The following is a 13,057-nucleotide window of genomic DNA, read 5'->3' as shown; positions in this document are numbered from 1 at the left end:
GCAATTGTTCTAAATATTTGTAGAAAGAAAACAATCGATCTGTTAATCGAATTTAAGGACGTGTATTTTAGCATAGATTCAAATCAGGTACTCCACATAGAAGAATAATAGATCGCTTGGTGGTCTGTTCAAATTCATTTTTCTGTGATTCAATAATGGAAACTTTGCTCTAGATCATAAATAAATGTTGGTGAAAAAATGTCAAAATAGGTGCAATTTGGATGTCCTCACGTTAGTGTTGGTTAACCAAGTTGTGAGGTGTTGATTTTTCTAGCTCTTGAATTTAATGCAACATGTTTATGTAGTAGTACATTATGCCTCTTTCAATGAAGTCTGTACAGCGTTCACACGCAGATGCGTAGCGTTTTAATTGAGATATGTCAACGACATACAATGGAGTATATGCTGTGTAACTGCTGAGATTGGGGAGTTACCAATTGGAAAGTTGTAATACTCCTTAGGAACATGTCAATAACCAGGGAAAGATAAAAAAAATTAGATATAATGCGCTGATTCTTTTATTTCAAGTTCGCTAAAATATATATGAATGAAAGAACTCATCAAAATTCGGGCTTTTAAATGACAAAAGATCATCCATGTATCTGAAAGTGCACAGTGCATTTTCTCTTTATATTTGAAAACAAATCCGTATAAATATGCTGCATATGAATTAAAAGTCATTTTGACAATTTATGCAAATTAAGCTATATCGTTAATATAAAAACTTTGTGGAAAGATTTCCCGTGCTTTAATCAAGTAGTTTGGTTCTATAAATAGGTAATGAATTTTCTTGAAATCAGAATTTTTATCAGTATCGGTCCTGTTTTTGATTGAATCGGTATGCCTTCCTCCTAAGTTGTATGATATTTCCTGAAAAAAAAGTTATCCATAATTTGTGCAGTGGTTGTCCCAATTTTGCATTGTTTATGTACTTGTTGGGTAGCTCAAGACTGACTTTTTTCTTCCTATATATTACATATAATTTGTACTATCACACTTGAATTAATAAGTAACAGCAACTTAAATTCCTAATTGGACATTTTAGACAAGGAAAAGCAATAATAAGCATAAGTGCTCTATCAGGGTATTTTTTGTTTGTTAAATGTACACAATTAAGACGAGAAAGATTAAGAAAAAGAAGAATCATTATAAAGAACGATAATAAAAAAAATCAGATAATGGGCTTGAGCAAATGTTACAAAATTGTTGTCACTAGCTATTGGCTCCTCTCAACAAACGTTATACTCACGCTGACACCTAGCAGTTTCAGTTTCGTGAAACCCAGACATACATATGCAGGATGTAGCAAACCCACTGTAACAGCTTCCAGGCCAACACCATCGATTCAACCAGGAACATTTGTCTATTCAAATATTAATATATGATTTAAAATTACTTAAATGACGATACATTTATTTATAGAATTATAGCCGGTTCGGTTTTAAACAAATGATTAAAGTACTTGTAACAGTTTCTGCAAAGTGAAACGGGATTACTATATAAGTTGTAATAAGTTGTTTTCTCAATTCATTATAAATCAATATGTTAAAACTACAGTTTAAAATCAGTGGTAATATTTAAGGTTTTTTTAATATCCAAATGTGTCCATGTAACTATTGCTATAAATAAACTCATTATAAATACAAGGATAAAAATTGTGTTCATCAGATGCGCTTTTCTTCGTCGTCGGTAACGCTCGAATTTGAACAATCAAAGAGAACAAATAAAGTACGAAATTCAGTGTGGACCAGAAATTTTGAAAGGTTTTGCCTAATTCAGCGACGGAAATCTATTACTGGGGAAATATCCTGATTAGTTTGGAAAATTTAATGTTTTTCAAACAGTTGATTTATAGTTATGACTATATTAATTCTTATGTACATATTTGCTTACTTCTTGACTGACAAATTGGAAATGGCATAAAAAGCAACTACAACAAAATGATAAGAATATAGCGTTGTAATAGTAAATCAGGTTTAAAGTTTATTACGTAACACGAACAATTTTCAATTTCAATAAACACATAGTCATATACATAATATGTAAATATCGCAAAATGCTTATTGTTTTATGTTGTAGAAATGATAAGTTATATTTACCTTTACATGCATATGTTACATTGTTTACTGATGTGATTTCCCGGACGGGTGGTGCATGACATAAACTATTTTGAACAAGCACTGTACATGTTTCCTTATTATCACAACGGTGTTTTAGATTTTCATAAACTTGGTTCACACACTTTTGTCTAACATCTTTGTCGTGTGATCCACGCGTATATATCGAAAAGGATTGAACGTCTATAACTGACTGCTCTGGACAATTGAAACCAAGATAACTTCCTTTTGAAATTTTATGTATATTTTTCAATCCTATCGAATCTAAAATAAGCAGAGACATTAGATTAAATAAAAACTAAGTACCCACCGTTACGGAAGTAACGAAAGATGTGATGTATAAAAATAAGTAGATGTGGTATAATTGCTAGAGATTGTTTATGTGTACCAGTCTGTATGTGTACCATGTTGATCTATTTAGAAAGATTTGTCATTGATTCAAGGCAAGTAAGTAAGAGATTATTTTATTTGTTAAATCTTTTTTTTTGTGGTGATCAACTGAGAATATTGCAACCACCCATTTATTGAATTCAATGCAATGTTATTCAAGTTAGTTGAGTAGCTAGATATAAAACTAGTAAACAGCCATCATTTTTGCACCATTTCAGGAATATGACGGCTGTGTTTCATACTTTTTCTGTGTTTTCGAAGCTTCAATAAAGTAACATGATCAGAATCTTTAATTGACATTATATTGGAGTTATTGTCTTGCAATGTAGTTTCTGCAATTGATTGGTCTTTTTTGTAATTTTAACTTCTTGGCCAAATTAAATTAAACTTGGCCTCGATCATTAGTAGGGTATCTAAAACTATTTATATTGAATTTAACCTTATCTCACACGATTTCCAAAACCACAATAGATACACATGAGCTACACAGAATATTAGGAGACTCAATATACACTGTTGTCTTTTCGTCGAGGTTCATCTTTTTTAAGCCTATGAACAGTAATGTTCATGTGTTGTTCAACTAAATATAAATGATAAGGATCTACGTGCAAAAGCTCGCCATGGGTACAATGCTATGTTATAATGATGTGTTGATTTTGGTTCTTAGAAAAGGCAACTGATAAGTTGAAATACTTCTTATTCCATGAGCTTCTTTGTGAAGGGTTTGTCATAAAGTTATGAAATCTATATATAATAACAATACTGTACAGTATTGTTCAAGAAAAGAAATACCAACTGAGAGCAAAAACAAATAATCAAAAATTAAAAAATTAAACTGTCATTGAACTTACCAAGTTGTAATACGTTAAAGAGAATCAGCAACACACAGCACAATGTAAATTGCTGTAAAATATAAAAACGCAAAGTGAAAGAACATAATATAGGACATGTAAGATAATAACAAGCAAAGATAATTTAAATAATCAAAATATAATTTTAATATATCAATTTACATCCTTAAAGTATTTACAAAGTATTTTATCTGTCCATATATTGACTAACATTACGAAATTGAAATGAATGGTTGTTTAGAACAAAACTTTACGACAAATTGAGTGATTTGAGCATTCCTGTAGTAACCTGCCAATTGCTCTTTAATCTCTAACCATCAGCGTATGCATATTGAGTATAATTAATATTACATTCCACAGCTCAATTCCTTTAATATTGTCTTTAATAAATGTGTTGCTGCTTGCAAAGAAGTTATAGAACCAAGGGATCCAAGAAGTTAAGTAATAGTTATACACCGAGGGAAAGGTATGTCTGGATAAGAAACCCCGTCGGCCGGAGGCCGTAGGGATTTCTTATCCAGACATGCCGTATTCCGAGGTGTATAACTAACTTACACCCCATTTTAAACTCTATATTGTTAACATTGATTATCAAATGAAAAAAAAAAACGATAGCATATATTTTATTGACAATATCAAAGCATGATTTATAAGATTTTTTTGTTATTACATAAAACCCCACTAGTAACCTTTTTTTGGTCATCTTCGTTCACACTTTGACAAGTGAGCATGTTTTACCAATGTCAAGGTTGTTTTGCATATTCCAAATAAATCCTTGGGTTGATATGGATCAGCAGGTCAAGGTTGACCGTATCGTGTATTCATATTAAAAACAAAAAATACGTCATGCTCCTTGTATTCAGTTGTCAATATGGAAGGGTATGAGACGGACGACATTTCTTAGTTAGCGTTGGATTTGGTAGATGAGACTAATTTAAAAGATAAAGGCAATATTAAAACCCAAAGTACTTACCTGTATCAGTTTAATAAAGGTAATCATAACTATATTTTCGATCTTAAGGTTTTATGGGAGAAAAAGCCCCCCTCTTCTCGAGAATGAATAAACATTCATATTCGGACCTACAAAGGAATAAGTGTGTCTGCAATAGAAGCCCGACTTCCAGGCACGCACGCTCAGCATACAAAGATACAGATTTAATATTTCGTAACTCTCTCTTTTGCGGAAGAGGGACTGATCCAGCTGGGGTTCCTAACTCAAAAGAAAGTGGCGGGGGTTCAAATAAGTCAAATACATTGATCTTTAAATCTGGTCCAACCCGCGAAACCCCTACCCCGGATCGGCCACTGGATAACGGGGGAGGGGGGATCGAGAGCTAAAATCCCTCTTTTTGTTAATAGAAACATATGACTGGGATAAAAAAATATTACTTTCAGCAAAGGAGTAATTGAAGGATTTTTTTTATTCAAAATATATGCTTATTAATTTTGTTTTCGCTATTGGAATTTCCTTTAATGTTTTTTTTTTTAATATCTTGAAACAATTTGTAGTGAACACTGTAAGTTATTTCTTGTGTTCATGCTATTTAAAGAATAATCAATTTCTATTGTTACGAATAACAATGGACTTTGTTTGCGGGATGTAAAAGCAGGGGTTTCCAGAAACCCCGCTTGTCACAGCCTGTGGTCAAAATCCATTGTTATTCGTAACAATAGATCTATTCAATTTACACGTGTTTCAAAAATAGAAACTATGAAATATAACAATAGAACTGGGGTGTAAGTTAAATTAACTCCTTAAACGTTTAGCAGATGATATCATGAGTTGATTGCACGTTATATGATTCATATGCCAAAAATAAAGATGACATGTTCTTATTATAACCGTACTTCTCGTTTTATTTGTTTTATAACCATCACCAAATTTGTATGTTTTCGTGTTTAATAAAAAAAAAGGTGTCACGGTTTGTTTGTTGGAGGATTGTTTCAGCATTACTTATTTAAAATGACTGGCTAACGCAGATACAAGTGTCTAGTTTCAGGAATAAGTAAATTGTACATTGAGAAAAAAAACACTTTTATTTAAACAAATCATTCTTTCAAACTGATATTAATAATATGGTACATTTCTTGTTTGACAACATTGGTTACAATAGGCGATCGTAATTTTCGACATTTATTATCGGAATACTCATGGGAATAAACTGTGCTGATGTGCTTGCTGACTTGTTTATTTATTTATCTTTTAACAGAACCCCTTTATTCAATTTAATCAAATAAGCACACTATTTAGTCAAGCAATGTCATATATTCATGACTACTTGTAATTGTCTTCAATATTTAGAAGTATCTTTTCAAGGAACAGTTCATAATGACTACTTTTGAATTTTCAATGTATACTTGTTGACTGCATGGGTATGGATGGAATAGAAAATGTAATATCACCGAGGTGCATCTACTGATTTGATGCGTAGCCGAGGGCAATAGTTGTATCAAAGGGGACACTAAACTTACTTTAATCAAATATCCAGTCAGTAAGTGTTTTGTTACATGTTTTAAAATGAATGTTAAACACAACAAGAATATGTCCAGTGTACTATGAAATTGGGGTGAAAACTCAATTTGGCATTAAACTTAGAAAGATCATATACTAGGGAACATATGCACTAAGTTTCAAGTTGATCGGACTCCAACTTTATAAAAAAATATAACATTGACCAAAACTTTAACCTGAAGCGGGACAGACGAACTAACGGACGGACAAACGGACGCCAAGACGAACAGACTGATGGACGAACGGACGCACAGACCAGAAAACATAAGTTCTTCTCTACTATCGTAGGTGTGGCATACAAATTATTAACAGCTGTGCCATGAGCTCGAGAGCACGATACGCCTGACGGTTTGGTAAAAATCCAGGATAGTTTAAGAAAGTTATTAAATTTCTAAAACTTTAACCGCAGAGCAAATATTTGTGGTCGCCGCCGACGACGACGGAATTAAGAATCGCTATGTCTCGCTTATTCAACAAAAATCGAAGGCTCGACAAAAAGAGGGGTTATCTTAATAAATATAAATCAGTCAATAAAGTTTAATGAAAACTGATATAAGGCTTCTTTCAGGTTATTGTCTGAAAACTTGAGACTCACCCCTTTTTATGAATAAAATCCCATAACTCAGAAATGTGAAATCTAAAATTTATAAAAAGCGAAAGGGAGCTCAAATAAATAGATATAAACAATTCACCAAAGTCTCATGAGAACTGCTGAAAGCATTTTTGAGTTTTTGTCCAATACTAGAAGATCATCCTTTTTAAATGAATAAAACCCCATAACTCAGAAATGTAAAATCAGAAATTTATAAAAAAAATAACGAAAGAGAGCTCATGTCAATAACAATTCACCAAATTTCATGCAAACTAGTTTAAGTGTTTTTGAGTTAATGTCTGACATGTTTTAAAAGATGGACGGACAAAGATATACCATAAGTAATACATCCTGTCCTGTAAAGAGGCATGTAACAAGCTAATAAAGTACGAAGTTGAAGATCATGAGGACCAAAATTCTTAAAAGTTTTGCCAAATAATGTAATCTATTCCTGAGGTAGAAAAGCCTTATTATTTCCAAAATTCAAAAGTTTTGTAAACAGTTAATTTTTAAATATGACCATATCAATGATAATTCATGTCAGCACAGAAGTGCTGACTACTGGGCTGGTGATACACTCGGGGAATCAATTGACACTTTTGGTCATATCGACGTATTTGCATATTAAACTTTGCTGAACATTATTGCTGTTTCACAGTTGATCTCTATCTATAATAAAATCAAATATGATACCCAGAAACTGCAGAATGTCCTTAAACTTTCCAGTACAGGGACAGCAACCCAACTATGGATTGACTGATGCGTCTGAAACTTTCAGAGCAGATAAAGCTAATCATTTTACCCCGTAATATTTGCTATTACTGCTTTAGTTTCTGATGTTACTTTGCTCGGCTTTTTATACTATTCTCGGTATATCTTTCAATTATGAAATTCAAGATGAAAAACAAAAAACGGCACCATGTCCTAAAATTACAAAATTCAGGGACAGCAACCCCAGAACGGGTTGTCTGATGTGTTTAAAGATATCAGGGATGATAGATCTTGACCTGATAAACATCTTTACACAATGTCAAATTAGATCTAAATGATGTCTGAATGAAATTAAAGCACTAAATGAAATATAAAGCAAAACTGCACTTATCTGTTTTGTTCACGCATCGTTGTAGATATAATGGAATTAATGTTGATGTGACTGTCATACAAGTGAGAGGCTTAACGCTATAAAATCAGGTTTAATACACACTTTTCTACATTTGAAATACCTTGACCAAGTCAGAAATATGACAGTTGTTGTCAATTCGTTTGATTTGATTTTGTCATTTGATAAGGGACTTTCAGTTTTGAATTCAGATTTTTTGTGATTTTATTTTTTACTTCTATGGTGTTTTTTTTTTTTTTTTTTTTTTTTTTTTATCATAGTGGCAATCTTGATTGGTGAGCGGGGTCATCGCATACATCTTAATATTAGATAACCAAACGATGATGTATGCCAAGTTTAGTTCAGCCCAGTAGTTTCAGAGGCGAAGATAACAATAATTTACAAAAAATGTGAAACATTGGCTTTTGATGCCAATATTTTCTCTTGTGGTCAATTGGCAATTGGGTTATGCTGACTTATTTGTAGATCTTATATTGATAATCGGATTGATGCAAATATTCAAAAGTTTCTAGTTCCACTTACACGACCCAGCAGTATAATATTGTGTATAAGGCCACTAGTCATTAAGTATTCTATACATTTTTACTTGTTGTCTCAAGGTGAAAAGCTTTACTTATTAATTAACTTAATTTTAATATCAGGAAGTCTAGAATCTTACAACTGACTATTTATTTACAGCATTTGAATGTAAATAAAAGGGAATCAATGAATGTTTTTTTTTAATCATTACACAAACATTGCATAATTTCACTTAATTTGTTACACATTGATAAAGTATCGCAATGTGCATAGTTACACATGTTAAAAAAGCCTGTCGACACAGAAATGATTTATTTTGTTGTCATATGAATAATGAACTACGACGCTTGAAAATATCCCTCATTTCAGTATAAGAATTAATCTGATTAACCAAAGTCTATAATCGCATGCTAAATGATACGAGTCCTTACAGTTTTAAGCTGTTGTTTGAAATTGTTTTGTTACGTTAAATCGAGTAGGTCTTTAAATTATCAGCAATGTTTCAAAGTTCATGGTTGTCATCGTATTCATTTTCAAGGGCCTCGGCATCTCCAGACTCCCTCTTGGTGGTTATAAAAAAAACAAAACCTTATTTTGGCTTGGTTTTTTTCCCGGACTGCGTTGTTACCTGTATAGAATTTGTAAGCACAATCTCTTACGTTTAACAGTGCATTTCTGTTATTTTTTGTACATTTTCAATAATAATTTAGTGAATTAAAATCAGGGAATAAAATTTTCATAATGCATTTTTGTATACCTATTTTCAATAAATCTCTAGCTGAGAACTTTATTTGTCTTTTTGATTATCACAATATATCATCATCATTTCAGCTTAAGATAGTATATGAGAGAGAGGCGAAAGATATCACACGGACATTCAAATTCATATTTTGTACAAACAATTGTACACAAAACACAACAGAGCAAATTAAAGACTGAGCAACATGAAACCCCATTAAACACCGTGGGTGATATCGGGTGCTCCTGATGTGTAAAAAGATCATGTAACACATGTGGTCCCTGTCATGTTAATCATGCTATTAAAAACCCGGTAATTAGTCTACTGGAGGGACGTTCAAATTCATAGATCAAAATTAAACTGACAATGTCATAGCTAAAGAAGAAAAAGACAACAAATTGTACACAAGATAAAACATAGTAAATTAAAAACAGCAACACGTGTCCAACCAGAAGTTAGGGTAATCTCAGGTGTTCTGGAAGGGTATGCAGATCCTTCTCCACATTTGGCACCCTTCGTGTTGCTCCAGGTATTACAAACCCAAAAAATAGTCTAATTCGATAGATAACATTCGTGGAAAGGGAACAGGATTGTGACACTAGGAACATATCCGATATCATCTGTGAACCAGTCAACCAGCTCGTGATGGCGTGCGTTACATTTACGAAAAAAAGTTTTCTTGGTTTAATAGCGTCATTCTCAGCAGCCACCCTATATTAGATAGAACATACAAGCCAGGGAATGTCGTATCAATTGGGAGATGTTCAGTCTTCAGATTTACAGGCGTTAAAAAGGAATGTTACAATATTTTATCAACTCTAAGCTATTTCGTGATCTGTAAGGATGATATTTTATTTCCAGTACACGGAAGTTTTTATCATCCAAGAGCATGTATTGCTCCTCAGCGATCTTGTAAAGTTATCTGTCTAGGGTATTCATATTTTATATCAATTGCATGTGTGATCCTAATTTTTTATTGTTTTTTATCGTTTAAATCATAGTATCAAGCATAAACTAGGGGATTTTCTTTTGCTTTGATGTACTATTTCGGAATTTGGCGTAACGTTACAGTTGAGTTTTGCATGGTCAGTCGTATTTTAACAGTTTACAATCAATATTGTTTGTTGTTAATGTAATAGTAATAAACAGTGGTAACTGCTATTCATTTTTAAAGGACAGATAGACATATTGTCCCTTATTTAACGAATGTGTAAGGACACCGTTTGTAGTTTGTTCACTGCACTAGTCAAAGACGGTGATTTCTTTCTATCAGCAATAATACCATCTGGCGATTTATGTATATTATAGAGCAATATAATTACACGAATTATTAAAACGTAACATATTGACTCAAACATTGCCATTATTTTATTAATTTCTTTTAACGCAGTCAAATTTAAAGTAACTATAATTTATAAGTGTACATACCATTTTATCTTTTTTACTGTTTATTTCATGTCCATTATTTTTTCTAAATCTTATTCTATAGCTTCTCAATAATATCCGTCCTTTTAATCACACATTGTATGTTATGTCCTCCAAATTTATTAACATTATCAATGTTTTGCGGTGATAGTTATACAAAATTATCTGATATCTTATAATGACCAGTCGCCGATAAACCAATGATAAGACGAAGTGGTACCTTTAACCTTCTATATATATCTTAAAAAAATGAATTCCTACCAGGAAGATTGTTGTTCAAGTATCTAATGAAATGATAATTATTGAAATTTAAAATATTTGGTATGTCAGGCATAAAAAGCAGAATTCGAAACTTCAGTGTCAGTAAACACCTAAATTGATTAAAAGTAAGAGTAAAAAAGGTACTCGCCCTTTCTCCTGTTACACATGTTACATGCATCTCAATTTGCTTAAATGCTTTTGTATTTGTTTGATCATTTGCTTTTATTTTACAGCCCTTTACATTTTCAAAGTACAAGTTATATATGTTTAATTTTCATTAACTCTGTTTTGACGCAACTTTATCTTTTCAAAATATTTAATATAACACAATTGCTAATGTCGAAATGACGGTCAGACTATTGTTTTCAATACTTTGTATATATAGCTGCCTCTTTAAAAGAGAAAATGTTTTTGACAAAAAGGTGCAGCTTTGAGAGACTAATTTGACTAATCTAACCCTATTGGAATGTCAATTTGAAGTATCAGTGGCTAATATCATAAAAGTTTAATAGGGAAATACAAAAGGCATGCTTCTATGTCAACTTATCGGGAAAAGTGTACATTCCACTATAACTATTTTGCAAAAAAACAAATAAACATCAATTTACAAAGTTTTCAACATAGAAACAAAAACAGACTTTGTAACAAAAGGTAACTTCTGGTAGACAGAATCAAAAGACTTTGTATTATGCAACAATATATGAGTGGAAAACTATTAATAAGAAATAAAGATCTTTCATAATCATTTCAAAAAAGAAATAACAATATGTATGTCAAAATTTATCTTATTTGTTTGTATGATATTTATTGACTTGAGTGTGAAATATATTAATGAATTTGTCTTCAGTTCTATGCAATGATTTGTTTGTCTGTTTTTATTTTTTGTTATCTTAAATCCTAATGTACGAGTTATACTTATAAAGATTATATTCTACATACTATGAATCGAGATTAAAGAATAAATACATTTAAATGAATATTAGTAACAAAGGAAACAGTGAAAGCTCTCGTGTTTAGATAAAGAAGGACAATGTTATCATTTACTTGTCACAGTAATATTGATTGTAAACCATATTGTAGATAGCTGTGTAAATAGAAAAAGGAACAACATAACTTCGGAGCCATGCACGCGTACATCCTGGTTTGGATCGTGAGATACGCATTGGATACTGTATTCTAATTCCAGTTCGTTGTTTAAATGTGTACTGGATAAATGTTTGTACCAAGTCAGGCGTTCCATTGGTTGATACATTTTAACGCTTGCTTTTGTCAGATTTATAAACTGTCACTTATTTATAATTTACCTTTAGATTTGATATTTTGGTGACAACGCTTTTCCTTAAATGAGCACTAGCTACTAGATTTATAAACTATAGAGACTCTAAAGAGCCTGTGTCGCTCACCTTGCACTATTTGCAAACATCATATTAAACAAAGGACACAAATTAACGACGAGAATAGAATTCATGATAAAATTGTGTTTTGGTGATGATGATGATGTACTTGTCAATCTTACTTTACTTTGTTGTTTCCATTTTTCTCTATCTAAGGAAAATATTTTGTAAAAGTTAAGAAAAATTTATAACGAAAATTGTTTAAAATATTTAATATAAAGAACAATAACTCCTTAAGGGGTCAATTGATCGTTTTGGTAAAGTTGACTTATTTGTAGATCTTACTTTGCTGTACATAAATGCTGTTTACTGTTTATCTCTATTATATTAAATAATATTGAAGATAGTTACCAAAAACTGCAAAATTTTCTTAAAATTACCAATTCAGGGACAGCAACCCAAATGCGGGTGGCCTACTTTTTGTAAATTTTGAGAGCAGTTATATCTTGACTTAATGGACAATGTTACTACTGTCAGATTTGCTCTAAATGCTTTGGTTTCAGAGATATTAGCATTGCATATTACCCTTATGTTCTATTTTTTGCCATGTTGGCCATCTTGGTTGGTTGGTTGGTTTGGTGGGGTGGGGGTATTGCACACATTTTTCAAACTAGATATCCCAATGATAATTTGTGGCCCACTTTTGTTAAATTTGTCTAAGTAGTTTCAGAGGAGATTTTTTTTTTTAAAGATTATTTAAATTTTAGAGATTTGGTTAAAATTAACTATATATGGCAATAACTCAGAAAGTGGTCAACGGACAATTTTGGTCAAATTAACCTATTTGTAAATCTTACTTTGCTGAAAACAGAATTGTGATGTACAGTTTATCTCTATCAAAATATTGTTCAAAATAATAACCAAAATGTCAAATATCCTTGAAATTACTAATTCAGGGACAGCAACCCATCAATAAATTACCGGACTTGTCTGAAAATTTCAGAGCAGATATATCTTGACCTGATAAACAATTGAACTTATATCAGTCAGATATGCTCTAAATTCTTAGGTTGCAGAGATATAAGCCAAAATCCATATTTTACCCCTATGTTCTATTTTTAGCCATGGCGGCCATCTCAGTTGGTTGGCGGGGTTATCAGACACATTTTTTAAATAAGACACCAACATGATGATTGT

The sequence above is a fragment of the Mytilus trossulus genome, chromosome 8 (assembly GCF_036588685.1).
Source record: "Mytilus trossulus isolate FHL-02 chromosome 8, PNRI_Mtr1.1.1.hap1, whole genome shotgun sequence".
Classification (NCBI taxonomy): Eukaryota; Metazoa; Mollusca; class Bivalvia; order Mytilida; family Mytilidae; genus Mytilus; species Mytilus trossulus.
This window is presented reverse-complemented; position numbering follows the sequence as displayed.